This window comes from Hemibagrus wyckioides, linkage group LG11 (genome assembly GCF_019097595.1).
Source record: "Hemibagrus wyckioides isolate EC202008001 linkage group LG11, SWU_Hwy_1.0, whole genome shotgun sequence".
NCBI lineage: Eukaryota > Metazoa > Chordata > Actinopteri > Siluriformes > Bagridae > Hemibagrus > Hemibagrus wyckioides.
The window spans coordinates 12,239,888-12,255,467 of record NC_080720.1 but is presented as its reverse complement, the minus strand read 5'-3'; the positions used below and the strand labels follow the sequence as shown (position 1 = coordinate 12,255,467).

The 15,580-nt window shown below is 38.3% G+C and overlaps 3 non-coding genes across 3 annotated transcripts; 2 read left to right on the top strand and 1 right to left on the bottom strand.

Annotated features, from left to right (window-relative positions):
* Nucleotides 1-30: 30 nt before the first annotated feature.
* Nucleotides 31-104, bottom strand: trnai-aau (transfer RNA isoleucine (anticodon AAU)). Its single transcript has one exon. It is a non-coding gene; the product is annotated as a tRNA-Ile (tRNA).
* Nucleotides 105-446: 342 nt separating this feature from the next.
* trnap-ugg (transfer RNA proline (anticodon UGG)) lies at nt 447-518 on the top strand. The gene has a single exon. It is a non-coding gene; the product is annotated as a tRNA-Pro (tRNA).
* Nucleotides 519-898: 380 nt separating this feature from the next.
* On the top strand, nt 899-970 carry trnag-ucc (transfer RNA glycine (anticodon UCC)). The gene has a single exon. It is a non-coding gene; the product is annotated as a tRNA-Gly (tRNA).
* The last annotated feature ends 14,610 nt before the right edge of the window (nt 971-15,580 follow it).

The following is a 15,580-nucleotide window of genomic DNA, read 5'->3' as shown; positions in this document are numbered from 1 at the left end:
GTCAGAAATACGTAAATAGAAAATACTAATTGGCCCGTACGGGGATCGAACCCGCGACCTTGGCGTTATTAGCACCACGCTCTAACCAACTGAGCTAACCGGCCTTAGCGGTGCGCCCTGAATGTGACATTATGTACTATACTATATATAATACATTGTATTAAATAGATTGTAAGTTTCCAGCGATTAGCCTAACCTGCTAAGCCTTGTGCAGGCCAGCCTTGTGCCCCGTCAAACCAGCTCGGAACCATCGACAACACACAAAACCTCTGCTGTGAAAACTGACATTAGCAGCAGACCATTTTAGTCCTGTAGGTTGTAAGGTGGAGTCTCCATACATCCAACATATCCCTCAAACAGTATTATTAAAACTGTGAATATGGCGGTTTAAGAGCTTAAGAGGCTTGGACATGGAGTTTACGGATTTCTGTAAAACATGTTATCGTGGCTCGTTGGTCTAGGGGTATGATTCTCGCTTTGGGTGCGAGAGGTCCCGGGTTCAAATCCCGGACGAGCCCAGCTTTTTCATTCAGGCATCTTTAATTTATTACCGCAAAATTGGGAAACTCTACAAACTTACACAAAGCTGAAGTGCAATATCTATAGTTCAACCAGTTGATACCAATTGAATCCAGCTGGTGGAAGGATTTGTGGATTACCTGTTAGAAGTGGCCGAGAATAATCCAACACTGTGTCTTTACACAGAATAGGATTTAAAGCTGACACATGTTAAAGACGACGTGGCAAGATGAAGATCAGAGTAAAGACGACATGAGAGTTACTACACATAATTAGGTTAATATGTTCTACACCTAAATGCAATTTAAATAATACAAAATATTTAAAGCCACGTTTATTCCTGACGCTCACAAAGTTTTTCCTGAAACTTCATTTACATGCGTTGGTGGTATAGTGGTGAGCATAGCTGCCTTCCAAGCAGTTGACCCGGGTTCGATTCCCGGCCAACGCAAAGACGCTCTTTTTGATCAAACCTAAAAAAATCTCCGTTTTTTCGGGTTTATAGCCTCTGTTATAATTTTAGGTTATTTGGGTAATCACGTTTGCGCAGTGTTAAAAAAAAAGGTTCTAGTAGATAATGATGGTTTGTTCTTCATCTGAAGCCAAAATGTGGATGAAAACTGCACAATAGTAGTGAAATATTCTGCTTGGTTAGAAAGAAAACTTTCACCCAAACCAGCCCATTGCAGATAAGATTGGACACCCCTGGAATACACACTATAAGGCCAAAAAGTTGTGACACATCCATAGCATATCCATATATGCTATAACGTGTTTCTCAAACATGTTGGCTCCAGGGACCCATTTAACTATAGATTTCTCCTCACTTTAATATTGTTTAACTTATATTTTATTTTTAATATTAACATCACATTCAGAACAATAAAATTAACTTTTCAGCATGTTAGTTTTTCATATTCCAGCTGTGTCGACCATGATACATTTTTAAGTTTATCAAGCAATATATACAGTAAATGAAAACATCTGTGAATATTTGATCATTCTCCAGAGAGAAAGAAGCTAAAAAGGAAAAGGAAGAATAAAATAATTGCAATAATAATAATAATAATAATAATAATAATAATAATAATAATAACAACAGCAACAATAATAGTAATACTAGTAGTAGTAGATAAATGAATAAGTATTAGAGATAAATAAGAAAAAGACAGGTGATTTGAGGCTGTTAGAACTAATATAACATGCAATAAATTATTTTATTGCATTAACAAAGGTCCCACATTTTTATTATTATTATTATTATAATTATTATTATTATTATTTAATGATCATAATTTGGCTATTTAAATAATACATGTATTACTGAAATGTCTAAAAAAATTCTCACTATTTATTTGAGCACTAGAGCTTTTTATTCCTGTATTTTCTGCCTTTAGAACACATTATGGTGACATTATTTGCCCTATAGACCTACTTGTATTTGAGCATCAAACAGGTTAAAAAAAATATGAGAGCCGAATGAAAATATAATAACCATACATATTTTAATACCTTACTAATAAACACTTGTAATTTCTTGTGACTAACTAACTAACTAACTAACTAACTAACTAACTAACTAACTAAATAAATCACAGATCCCTGGGGGGCTCCACATTCAGAACCAATGCACTATCCTATATATTGCAGTAATTAAGGAAGGTTGAGCTATACGTTGTATACATCTTCATTACATCTGTTATATACATTGCCATTACATCTTCATTAAACATATTGTCTATAGTTATGTTTTTATTTAAATTGGAAGTAATAATTGAACAGATAATATTCAGTACCAGCAGGCCAAACTCTAGTCTGTGCACTTCTGGCAGAGTTCACTCACTCACACATACCTATACAGTCTTCCTATTTCCTTCTCAGTTCTGCCTTTTGTATTATTTATTTATTTTTTTGCTCTCACATAAGCTTAAAGGCATAATCATGGCACAATTAAGATAATTTCAGCACGAGAGCTGGTGGGTAGAGAACTAATTTTCACGCCTCCTAATCGAGGAGGCCTGTCAGATGAAGATAGAGAGATGATTTGAGGGAAATTGTCTTGGCTGAGCCTTTGGAGTGTGAAGCCCAGGTGGCTGCAGGTATCTGCTCGCCCGTGAGCAAATTTGGGTTTGATTTGCCACACTGGTGAGATGACTGGAATGGCAGACTTTCCTCTGTGCTTGTCTCTTGAGGGGGGATTTTTCAATTTATTATCAACTTTTACTTGCCTTCCACAGCTGCTGTGCTCCTGGATGAGAAACTCTAGGCTTATCCTCACACTTACAACCTCCCTTCTTTGCCTTCTCTCTGTCAACTTGAGACTCATCCATTTATTTGTACCACACATCCACAACTGTTAGATCGTGATAGGAAATCAAATAGAATAAAGACCATTTAAAACCAGATCAGGAACTGTCAGTCGGAGGCCAGTTGTTCAGACCATAATGTGTTCCTCTTTCTCTTTGATGTTTGTGGTCTATTGATTCTGAATGGCTTTATTTAGTCATATATATATATATATATATATATATATATATATATATATATATATATATATATATATATATATATATGTGTGTGTGTGTGTGTGTGTAAATTAGCTAAACTAATATGTAAACAAGGAAATGAATAAGAAGGTTTTATTAATACATGATGCAGGATATATGTATTAAAATATCTGAATATCTGAAACAATGACTGGTAAATAAATCTTAACTGTGTTGATTATTTTGATTAGGGGTTTAAAATGATTTTACACGTGATTTCACTGTGTTAGAGTAGTATGTAGTATAGAGTAGCAAAAGAGTATATTATACTGTAATTTATAACTGGCCTATTATAAATACTACGTTTTTACTCTAAATAGTTCAGTGGTATTACTGGACGACAACCACTAGATGGCACCACACCATCAATATGCTTTCATTCTCCATCTTCATATAGACATTTAGCTACCTTCTATAGGCAATATATATTATTTTACATATGATGTCATTTATTGTGCTTTAAATAATTTGGTGGGGGCAGGTAGTATGTTCCTGAAATTGGTATTTCATTAACATACTCAGGATATATACAATATTAAAACAAGGCTACTGATTTAAACCTTACATATCTACAGCATCAACACAACTGCACTGTGTACATACTGAAACATTTTAAAGAATGATCAATCAGGAATCTGCTGAAGCAAACAAACCAAAGATGACCCTTAGAATAAATCCACTCATGGATCATCTTTATTTACGGAGTGTTCATCATTTAGATCACCAGGAAGTCTTTTATAATATCTCAGTGTCCTAGCTTTCATACGTTTATTGTGTGCAGTTCCTCCGTAATGTGCCTCGAATTTCAGATTGTAATGACGCAGAGTGAAAACGGCCAGGAGAGTCAATAAAGAGCGAAGCTGCAGTATCTCCTGTATCTGGCTGCATGGACAAAGCTCAATCATATGAAAGAGAAAACCTATTTAAGAAGCGAGTCACTCTTCAGGAGATGAGTTTACGAATACAAAGTCCTCTGACCAAGGCCTGGAAGAAGGCTTAATCATTTGAAATGCCACTGAAATTAAAAGGCCCTGAACAATAATTATCCTTCTCGCTTGTTGCCCAGCCACGCTCCACGTGACTTGACCTTCGGTGACGGAGGGTATATTGGTGTGTGCTGGCAATCACAACAGCACCAGCTCCTACTCTCTTCTCCCCTGCTCCTTAATTGATACTCTGCATTTCTTTCATCACAGCCCTCCTGGGTATCACCTTTTTCCCAGAGAAAAATATGACAGTGATATTTCAATCCGAGCACCTCCAGTGTGTTAAATCTTTCACTTTCATGCATTCAGTTCCTGTCATTTTCTCACTCAAATACACTGTGCAATAAGGACAGTTCCATAATAATCAAAGCATGTTTGGCCTTGATTTTGGTTGGGCTTTTAGAGGATTTTTTCCCCCTTTTTCCGCTGTTGATATATGCTTACAGCAAGCTTGCAGGTGCATTTTTCTTTGTAGAACTGTTTGCAAGGTGACCAGCAGTTCTTGAACAGTAAATGCATACCTTTTATGCTCGTATGTGAGTCGATTTTGTTTTTCCTCTCCTTTTTTGTGATGAGAGATAACAGGTTTTGTCTGTGAGCTGATGTTTTTCTGTCTCTGTTTTGGCCTGGTGTGCTGTGCTTCACTGAGCTGTGACACAGGAGTGTGATTCAGAGCCAAAGCGTGTGATGAAACTGAAAACATGCTGTTGTCTTGCACATTGTACCTTTTGCTTCCAGCTGTGTCTTGGTGAGAGACTCTCAAACAGCAGTTATGTGCATCATATTATTTAATGGAATAAACTAAAGGACAGGTAAGCATACTGAGAGCATGTTTTTTTTTGATGGCTTACAGCTTCATCTACCGCTACCTACTCTGGGAAATGCAAAGTTTCATTTTCTAGCATTTCTAGCATTTAAATGTTTAAGTGTCACACTGGGTTCGGATCATCAAGTACCCTGGATGGGATTCCAGTCCATCAAAGGGCACCATGCACACACATATTCCCATACTCATAGGGCCTATTTAGAGTAGACAATTCACCCATGTCTTTGGACAGTGGGAGGAAACCAGAAAACCCATGGGAACACAGTAAGAACTTAAGAAACACCACCCAGACAGTAAATTGAATTCAGGATGGACCTGGAGGCCTGTGGTGCCAAGTTGTATATAAAAATACAGTTATAAATAGACTTCAGTTAAAACTACAGAACTGACTTTCAGTTAATTAATTTGCACATTAGTCTATAATTACATGTTCTTGCTCCTACAGCAATAATCTCTTACAATCTATTTCTAGGATTAATATGATCAGTCTGCATAACCCGAATAACACCCGGTCCTGTCACTGGCTTACAGATGAGGAATAACCTGCACATCAAATATTAGGGCCAGTGTCATACCCTTTACTCATGCCTTTCAGCTTGAATGACGAAAGAGTAGCCATTTTGGTCGTGTTCACTCTCTCGCTATGAGATAGGACATATAACTCGTGATGCTCCACAGTCCTGCTCTAAGATCCATGGTAAACGGTTGTGAAATAGCTGGAGAAAAGGGGATTTGGCGAGATGGACCAGCACAATGACGTTGTCTCGAATTCAGCCCCTCAAGTCGCCTGACTTTGGTCAAAAGCCCTTCAGTATTTCCTGTCAAACGGAGCAATTTTTTTCTTTACTTCTCCTTAAGTGTCTAGACAGTGCTTTTCTTGCTCCGTTGGTTCCCTTGGACAGAGACCAAATCTCCACTCTCAGAGGTGATAAGAGCTGTTTTATCGGTTGAGGCGAGTGTCACTCAGGTGGGATATGTGAGGATGCGAGGGCCCCTCCTCTCGCTTCTTGATGGGAGAGTAACCTTGACCAAAGCTCACAAACACTGTACACCGTACAGCGTATATGACACATTAGTGCATTACCTGAGCACAAAGCTGTGGGTCAACAATTTGTTGAGGAATGTATGGTTTTACTGAAGATTTTATTCAGGTCAAAATTAGTTTAACAATAGCAAAAAAGTCAAATAAAATATATATATATTTATATTACAGACAGAGATTTAATAGTTATATAATTAATCTTTTCAACCTATACTAAATAAAAGACCATTAAACCTATTACTAGGTATATTGACTGATTTCAGGCTTACATTTTCCTTGGTTCTTTCTAGATCTGTCAATGCAAAAAGATAATTTCAACACTGAAATGGTTACAAATTTTGGGGGAATTTGATCAAGATCATTTTACTTATTAAGATACGATTATTTGCAGTGTTGTGCCATCCACACACCTGCAGTCAGAACCCATATATTTTACTTATCACACATCATGGAGGTAATACTTCCATAACAAAGGGAAAAGAAGCAGGAGAGCAAATAAATGCATTGTGAACTGGCTACTCCAGCTACAACTAAAATGTAGATGGTTAAAATTGTGTAAATTTAATGAATATACACTATATTGCCAAAAGTATTCGATCACCTGCCTTGACTCGCATATGAACTCAAGTGACATCCCATTCCTAATCCATAGGGTTCAATATGACGTCGGTCCACCCTTTGCAGCTATAACAGCTTCAACTCTTCTGGGAAGGCTGTCCACAAGGTTTAGGAGTGTGTTTATGGGAATTTTTGACCATTCTTCCAGAAGCGCATTTGTGAGGTCACACACTGATGTTGGACGAGAAGGCCTGGCTCTCAGTCTCCGCTCTAATTCATCCCAAAGGTGTTCTATCGGGTTGAGGTCAGGACTCTGTGCAGGCCAGTCAAGTTCATCCACACCAGACTCTGTCATCCATGTCTTTATGGACCTTGCTTTGTGCACTGGTGCACAGTCATGTTGGAAGAGGAAGGGGCCAGCTCCAAACTGTTCCCACAAAGTTGGGAGCATGGAATTGTCCAAAATGTCTTGGTATGCTGAAGCATTCAGAGTTCCTTTCACTGGAACTAAGGGGCCAAGCCCAGCTCCTGAAAAACAATCCCACACCATAATCCCCCCTCCACCAAACTTTACACTTGGCACAATGCAGTCAGACAAGTACCGTTCTCCTGGCAACCGCCAAACCCAGACTTGTCCATCAGATTGCCAGATGGAGAAGCACGATTCGTCACTCCAGAGAACGCGTCTCCACTGCTCTAGAGTCCAGTGGCAGCGTGCTTTACACAACTGCATCCGACGCTTTGCATTGCACTTGGTGATGTATGGCTTGGATGCAGCTGCTCGGCCATGGAAACCCATTCCATGAAGCTCTCTGCGCACTGTTCTTGAGCTAATCTGAAGGCCACATGAAGTTTGGAGGTCTGTAGCGATTGACTCTGCAGAAAGTTGGCGACCTCTTCGCACTATGCGCCTCAGCATCCGCTGACCCCGCTCCGTCAGTTTACGTGGCCTACCACTTCGTGGCTGAGTTGCTGTCGTTCCCAAACACTTCCACGTTCTTATAATACAGCTGACAGTTGACTGTGGAATATTTAGGAGCGAGGAAATTTCACGACTGGATTTGTTGCACAGGTGGCATCCTATCACAGTTCCACGCTGGAATTCACTGAGCTCCTGAGAGCGACCCATTCTTTCACAAATGTTTGTAAAAACAGTCTGCATGCCTAGGTGCTTGATTTTATACACCTGTGGCCATGGAAGTGATTGGAACACCTGATTCTGATTATTTGGATGGGTGAGTGAATACTTTTGGCAATATAGTGTAGATCAGGAGCCACTTTGGCAGCCACCCGTAGCAGATTACCTATAAATAATCAGTGAAATACTTTGATATGTCCCACATCACACCATCCCAGTGTTGATTCATTTTCTGTAACAGCACTCCTTACTCATATGTAGCCTGCTAATCATTTCCATACACCCTGGTACTGTTAGCTGTTTTCATTGGTAAGTTGTAGTCAGCGTTTCAAGTCATGTCACTCAAAAGTGAGTAATCTCAATTACTCAATTACTTATGCCTTTAATATTAGAACATTCTACTGCCCATGTTTAATCCATCAAACCATTCACAAAGGTTATTAAGCATATAACCAGTACTGGATGTTTTAAAATTTAAGCTAACTAATCACCCACCTCATGTCCAGAACCCTATCCAATGAAATGAAATGTTGTGCATTTAAGAGTTGTTTGTGTTTCTTAAAAGCTGCAATTTCTTCTTTATTCCAGGGCTCACTTTTTTATTTAGTGTTATTCCTCCGCGCAGTTTGAAGAATAAAAAATTGGTGTCTGACTCCCACATAGAAAAGTTTTCTATGCTGTGCAAAATAGCTCAGCAAACATTGTGTGTCAGTCACAAAGCCACTCTCTTTCATCTTCACCGTTACAATGAAGTACACCAGAGATAGAGGTTATCCATTGAGGTCTGACAGCACCTATATTCCCTTGGTACAGGGCACTAGGGTAATGCATCGCACATTCACACCATTCATAGCTTTATGTCTATCTTCACGGAATATTGTCTGTCTTGAAAAAGTCTCAGGTCCCTCAAGTAAAAATCAATCCACGAATTGTGCAGTATGTCCCTTGTTTGGAGTCTATTGTGACTTTATTCCCAAGCCGGGTAACACAAGAATAGCCCCTTTCTTCTGGGTATAGTGGATCCACAATATTGACTACTGGTCCTTAATTCGTTTCTATGCTAGCTAACTCTCCAGCTCCAAGTAATTCAGGCTCCTTTCTCTTCACTCTGAATGGAGCACTTGCGTCGTGAAGCAAAAGGGGATTTAATAGATGTGGATGATTTATTCAAGGGAAAGCAACAGGACTTTGGTATGAGATGCATTGCACTATTCTTTCTTGAAGGACACGCTCGTTTTCAGGCTGCACTACAAGAGCAGATTCTATAGCAGATTCAATATATTCACTTTTCTTTTGTTTTCTTGCGCTCTCATTATCATACACAAACTGAACTGATACGTTTTGCCTAGGACATTTTATCTGAGAAATAAAATGAGGCCAGCATGCCATTTATATTGCACAATGGTGTTATGTTTCTGTGCCCAGAGATCCTTCTGAATTCAGAAATAGCTGGGGTTTTTTGAGTGTCAGTAGAAACTGTCAGACTTCGTCCTGGATTAGGAGCTGCATCCAGCAGACATGTGTCCTTTTTGGTAGATTTTTTATCAGGATGAAATATAATTTTTATCTCAGTTCATTCAGAATGACAGTTCTTCAAAATCACTGCACACCAAGGGATATTCATTACTTTTTGTAGACCCGCCTGGGTAACCCGTCAAGTTTTCATCTCTTCTCATCTCTCATCTATTTCACTCTCCCAGAAAGTCCATTTTTTGCTGGCAATTTTCCCTGCTTTACTTTGCTATGACCTTCCACTGTAAATTGCTTGGCTTGTGTTATTCACAGTTTGAGATTTACCTGGAACAGTATTTCTTCTGTGGATTTCCTGCACTCTTAGGTGCCCAATAACTCATACTGATAAAGCCAGTACATTCGGCCTGGCTCACTTATTCTTGCTCTCTACAGGCTCACACGCTAGGGCTCACTGAAGATTTGTTAGGGGTTATTGTAAACAGTAAAATCAAATTTGTGATCTAATGCATCAGTAGGGATGGCTGACAAGATGAAAGGACCAGATATTTGTAACTATTAACAACCGTTTCCCTTTAACACCCATAGGTTCCCCCTAGGTATGAAAATTTGAATTTATAGAATATTGCATAGAATCACTGAAAAGAATATAGAAAGAATAAAAGTCATAGAATTGTTCCATTGTAAACAAATATAATTTCAATATAAAGTTGGCCTTGAATATGTCATCATTTATTGGGATATATTCATTGAGTTACCATGTCATCTCATCTTTAGTTGCCTTTGCTCTTGATTCCTTTCTGGTAACTGTCTTAGGTTAAATTCTGGATTTCTCTCTGATCCTTATTGAATCTCCACTGAATAGAATGAGCATTAAGATGATCATTCTATGCTGAACCTCCTGTCTCTTCTCAAATCACTCAGGAAATGGACACCCATTCTCTTGTTTTGACCCCAGCACAACAGAGACAAAAGCTGATGCTCTTAATTTGCAGGTAAGCCTTTCTGCACTGTTACTGTAGCCCACATTTAACTGACAGAGTGACTCGTAGCTTTTGCCAGGGCTCATTTTGGGAACATAATGGCGTCTGGCGCTCTCTCTGAGCCCATTGTGGAGAACAGGGAGACGTCGTGATCATTTAGAGAAAACCCCTAAAAATGTCCCAGAGGGCTTTAATCTTTCTTCATTATTTCTCCATTATGGATAAATGCTCTCAGAAGGCCTCTCTCCAGTTATAAATGAAACACTTTGACTCTTTCTCCATTCTTCATTCTCCCGCCTGTGCACCTTTCACCCTCTGCTTTCATCTTTTACACTGGCATGAGTGCGTAAGAGGGCCAGCCATGTGTATTCCACTTGCAGATAAAAGGATAATTGAGTTGATAAACACAGGGGTCACAGTGAGTTAAGTGTTACGGGAGTGGAGAAGAGCTTTGTTTTGCAAAAAGAGATGCACTGTACCACATTACACTAGACTATTTTAGTAGGTTACTTAATATGTGCTGTTGGCTGATGGCTTCCTGACAGGAAACACAACCATTTGGATCAACCAGGACGACAAGACCCTATTGAAATGACCATGCCTTGCTTGCTGCTTGTATGTCTACTTACTACCTATATACACTTACCAGCCACTTTAATAGGAACACCTGTACTCTTGCTCATTCATGCAATTATCCAATCACATGGCAGCTGCACAAGGAGTAAAATCACAGAGCTATAGCTAGATCAAGAGGTAGTGTTCACACATAAAAATAGAATAGAAAAATAGGAAAAATGTGATCTCAGTGACATTGTTGTATGATAATTGGTGTCATTACAATTAATAATTTAGACACTAGATACATAGTGTCAGCTTGTAGTCAAATTTAATGTTGGAGGACATTCACCAGAAAAGTTAGTTCCTATTATCCTTTATATCAGCTAAAAACAGTCATCTCCAAAGCACAAAACAGGAAAGTGCAGGCACCAGAACGTCACTCTGTAAATCTTAAATAAACATCATTATATCACTGATGAGACATCTTTCTTACATAACACATTTTGTAATACATTTATTATTAGTCTTAGATTATGTGGAGAGTCTACCATTGGTATCACTGGTAGACTCTCACCATTATAGAATCACAAACTACTCAGAATAGAGTCTTCAACAACGAATGCCAAATAAAGCTACTCCATGGTAACAATTTACTTTTCTATTATACCTTACACATTAAAACAGCATTCAACTGAACTTTTCATTCCCGAAACATCACAATACATCAAGCTAATGTTGTGGCACTGGCAGGAAATAAACTGTTTGGCTGATTTTGAAGCTATGCTAGTGAAAACTCAGTAGACAATAGGATGCGCCTATTTTTGTTATGTGTTTTAGAATTCGCTAATAATCTGGCCAATTACATCGCATCGCACTGCAGCAGTCATCAATTTTTTTTTAATTTTAAGTATAAAAGTGGAGTCTGAAAGCGAAGAGGGAAGAAAAAAAACTGGACTGTGTAAAGTACCCACCATTCTAAAATATTTTAACACAAAACCAAAACTGGTCCATCTGGTACTTCCTCTCTCTCCCCTAGAAAAAAAATCTGGCTGCCTGGTAACTAAAACACAATTAGCAAAGGCTTTGGTACTAATTAGTCAGCTAACAGTTGCAGTTGATGACATAGTAATTGGTCTTAATGTAGTGTATTTAAATGTCATATTTGCTTTTCGAATGCCATTCATTGCTTTATAAGGGCTAGTATAATGGTAGCTATAATTTTGCTAACTAATTCTGATAACTAGTTTAATGATTTTTAGGTGAAATGACTGATTCAGCTGAAAATAATCAGTGGTAGCCACAGTCAATTCCATTAAGTCAGGGTTCCAGGCTAGTGTAGGGTGTGTAAAATTCATTTCTTGTGTTTGTGGTTATGACTTGTTGCCTGGTATTTGTTTCATGTTTTGCTACGACAGTGTTGGGTAAGACTTTTATGATAGTGTTGAATGACTTTTATGGTAATCATTATAATTAACATGTGACGTTGACTTATTTTAGTTTAAACACTCATGGCGTTTGGCTACACTCTGAGATATTGACCATGTGCTGTTTAGATTATGGGTGTTGGTGACTTAATAGTTGTTGGCTCTGGGGTACTGCTCAGAGGGGTTTAACCCCTTGCAATGCTGTGCTGTAACTGTTGGGCCTTAAGCAAAGCCCTTAACCTCCAGTGGTACCATATCCTAGTTGATCATATGCAGTGACCCCAGCTTTTTAATAAACTGGCCTATATGAATAAAGTATTTTGCTGTAATGTATATGTGACAAATAAAAGCTGCTTCTTGTGGCCATGCTCTGCAATTGTAGCACAACTATTGTATTTTGTTGTGTTTTATGCAAAAATGTGCTTATTTTTTTCGTATTTCAAATAGCTGCTGTGTGCATTGCCAGTCACTGGTAGAAGTGTTGTTTTGAGAAACATGGAAGCATGTTGGATTGAGTGCACTGATGTCTTGTGTAAAATGTGCTTCGGGGAAATCCAAATTGAATGAATACTAATGAAATTGGATTCATAAAATAATCTGTTTTAATTATTATTATATATTTCACAAAACAGCTCTCCAACAGTTGGAGAAAATCTCTTGCAACTCCATCCACATCACTGGTGACCCAATGATTCAGAATCTGGACTTAACTTCACTACTGAAACATCCTAAAACCGCAATCAATCCATTTTTTTTAATTACTGGTTGACCAATAAAAAAAAAGTGTTTAATAGACACCATTATCTTACAAAAGTGCTTTGCAGTCTCCATCAATTTAGTGCAGAAACAACAAACTCAATGTATTTTTTTCTTTTAAATCATTTAAGTAGATGATGTTAGGTAGATCCTCATCCAGTGATTCAGCTGTTTGGACAACCAGGTCAGTGCAACTCCTAGTTTGCTGACATGAATTTTGAGTTTTACTTTAGCCAAATATTCTCTCTAACAAAGGTCCTGGATCCTCTTTACTTTACTGCTGAGGCAGATGGAATTTTAGTTCAAAGTGCATGTGGGACACTCCTGTGGTAGTGTGAAGAGTCCTTCCTTACAAGTTTGCTTAACGTGTGCTTGCTTATCGAGTGATATTTTGGAATCAGTCGAAAATGTTCACTACTTGTTTGTGTTAGTGGAGTTTTACCTTGACGCATCATCACTATCATCTGTAGGGGAGATGTCAGGTTACCTCGGATGTCAGGATATTTTCTGTTTGTGTTACAAGGGTCAATTTAGATTAGCTAGCTGAACTCTTGAATTACGGGATCATTGAAGGCTTATGGCTTTTTGGATAACACGTTTGAGGTAATTCATACTTTAGGTAATTCATGTTTAGCTCTTCTAGCAACTTAGGGCCTTTTGCGATAAAGCAAATTGATCATCTTTGAATGATATTGTACAGGTATAAAATCCAGTGATCCACAATGTAACATCGGAGTATGCTTGTATAAGCTGTCACTTAAAAAGCTGTCATTTTCTCCCCAAAAAAAAAGAGCTGATTGGCATATGGATCTGGAATGATTTGCACAGGTATTTTGTACTCTCCAATATTACTTGACACCACCTGGAAACTCCAGCCCACCTTCTCTCAACTCATGCATTCGACTTGCCTTTCCTCACCTCCTGTCTTGCCCCCTTGTCCTGGGAAAAGTTAAAAAGGTTTGTGTTAATGTGAAATAAATCTCTCTATGTATATTTGACTTAGCTAACATCAGGCACATGTATGTTGAACATCATATATTTATTTGTCAGGCCATTGAAATTGATCCAAACAGGGTTTTTGTTCCAGTTTTTCTTCAATAGAAAAAGGTAGAAACATCCCTTTCATTTGCTCTGGCATCAAGTTCAACTACAGACACAATCACTTGAAAAAAAGTAGCAGCAGAAGAACATGTTGGCCATTTGGACATTAGGAAACTGAGCTGTAAAAAGTCATCTAAAATTCTAAAAATTCTAAAATTCATCTAAAACTGCAAGAAGTTCCTGAGTACACAGCTGATATTCTGGCTTCCCAAATGGTTTTCTCTGTTTTTTTTGGTTCTGTGTGATTAAATCCATTACTGCTTTATTTTAGTGAGAGAAAAAAATAATCGCATATGCCTATTTATGAACTTTGTGACATGGCTCTTTGCCGTTATGAAGCTTAAAGACTTAAACCTCAATGTTTGGTCTAGTCTGAATCTGTGGACATTGGGTTGTCACAGATGAGCTCAAGTGGCTTTAGATCTATCACTAATGTAAACTTGCTCATTGCTCTGCTTTCATAGACCATCATATCCTTGAAACCAAAGTTTAGAAATCAGTGGCCTTAAAATGATTTGCAACAATGTTTGCAGTGTATTCTGGGAATACACACTTTCCTCAGTCATGAGAATAATGCTGAAAGAAGACAATCAAGCTGTCTGGAATTTTCTTAAAATGGCTAATATTCTACCTGAAGTTGTACTTGTGCAATGCACTCATTCTATGTCCCTCTCTTTTTTAAAGCCATTGGACATTTTCAGTTTGGTCACCAGGTTTTGAATAAATAAGCTGTTTAATGTTTAAAAGATGTAGGTGTAGAATATATGCATCTGGGAATTCACAGATCTGGACACCATAGGCATTTTTTGTAATGAAATGTGGAATGAAGATGTTTTATATTTCCAAAAAAAGTCATTGTAATCCCAGGATGTGTGAGAATAGCGGAGTAGATAACCCTCACACCAGGCAGAGAGGGCACTCGAGCAGTAGTTGGTTTGTGGAAGCAAGCATTCATGTATTGTTGCCACATTCCACATATGAGAATATTCTGCAAAGACTGGAGCATTTTTCTGACCATATTGTAGTACATTTCTGAACAGCATGGCATTTTAAAAAGACATGAACTGCAGTGAAAGAATTCATATTTTAATGCCAACACCAACCACAGTTGAAACCTTTATGCTCGCTTATGACTAAAGGAATAATCAGGTCCTTTTTGACATCCTGTGAGTCATCCTGTCTGTATCCTAATCCTGTTTTCTCTCATTCTCTGCATGGCTAGATGAGGACCGGGGATGAACACACTGAGAGCGTTCTGTCCATTCCTTCGTGACTGATTATATTGGGGTCTGAGGAGCAGAACAGTGCCCATTCTTGCTTAGCGCTTAGTCCACAGAGAGCTGAAAGAAGACGAGAGAAGGGAGGAAAATGTAAGTGTATTTCAAATATCTTGATGGAACTCCCTCTTTTTTTTTCTTCCTTGCACCAGTGCGTATTTATCCATGATGGTTGCCAGCTGTTCCGGTTTGATAAATTCACAATAGGAGCTATTTGAATTAACAGGAGGCCTGTTCACTCAAGAGCAGCGCTTACTGCTAGACCTGAGTGCATTTCATACACTGATTTAATAGAGTTTCATCTTTTCTGATGCAGTACAGGAACACACAGCATGTCAGAATCCAATAACCAAGCAACATTTAGATATTTTTGTATTCTGCTTCGTTAAATGATTT